The following is a 1,281-nucleotide window of genomic DNA, read 5'->3' on the forward strand; positions in this document are numbered from 1 at the left end:
GAGATTAGAGATTTTACTCTTTTTTTCTTGGTTAGGTTGGCCAAAAGTTTATCTATTTTATTAACCTTTTCAAAAAACCAACTTTTTGATTTATTGATCTGTTCTATAATCCTTTTGTTTTCTATTTCATTTAATTCTGCTCTAATTTTGGTTATTTTTTTTCTTCTTCTGGGTTTGGGATTGGACTGTTCCTCCTTTTCCAGTTGCTTGAGATGTCCCATTAAGTTGTTAAATTCCTCTCTTTCTGTTCTCTTGAGGAAGGCTTGAAGATCTATAATTTTCCCTCTTAGGACTGCCTTTGCAGTGTCCCAAAGGTTCTGACAACTTATGTCTTCATTGTCATTGTGTTCTAAACATTTGGTAATTTCCCTCTTGATCTCATCTCTGACCCATCTGTGATTCAGCATAAAGTTATTTAGCTTCCATGTTTTTGTGTGAGACTGAAGATTCCTGTTGTTACTGAGTTCAACTTTTATTCCACGGTGGTCTGAGAAGATGCATGGAATAATTTCTACTTTTTAAAATTTACTTAGGTTGGATTTATGGCCTAAGATGTGATCAATTTTGGAGTATGTTCCATGGACTGAAGAGTAAAATGTGTATTCAGATTTGTTTGGATGAAATGTTCTGTAGATGTCAGTCAGGTCCAAAAAATGAATAGTTAAATTTAAATCTAAAACTTCCTTGCTAAGCTTCTTATTGTAGGGTCGATCTGACACAGTCAAGGGAGTGTTAAAATCTCCAACTATGATAGAGCTGGGAGAGATCAAGTTGCTCATGCCTGTTAGAGTATCTCTTATAAATTGAGGTGGATTCTGGTTGGGTGCATAGATATTGATAATTGAAATCTCATCATCTTGGCTATTACCCTTGACAAATATAAAATGGCCATCCTTATCTTTGCTTATTTTTGTTGGTTTAAACCCTAATGTATCTGCAAGTAAAATCTGCAACACCTGTTTTTTTCTGGTTTCCATTTGCTTGGAATATAGAAGACCATCTCTTCACCCTGAGTCTGTGTTTATCTTTTAAAGTAATAAGTGTTTCTTGGACATAGCAGATAACTGGTCTGAGTTTCTGTATCCAATCAGCCAATTTGTCCTCCTTAAAGGGCAGTTTAGGCCATTCACATCGAAATTACTGAAACACCTGGTGAGATATTGGTCCTCAAATTGCTCGAAAGTCCAGTAGACATTTTTAATCCTTCCGCCACTGTGGAGGTTGGAATTTGATCAAAAGTTTCTGGGTGAGTTTACTTTTGTAGTGAGGGATTGCAGTGAT

Source organism: Otolemur garnettii, unplaced genomic scaffold (genome assembly GCF_000181295.1).
Source record: "Otolemur garnettii isolate 467f Iridium unplaced genomic scaffold, OtoGar3 scaffold00192, whole genome shotgun sequence".
Taxonomy (NCBI): domain Eukaryota; kingdom Metazoa; phylum Chordata; class Mammalia; order Primates; family Galagidae; genus Otolemur; species Otolemur garnettii.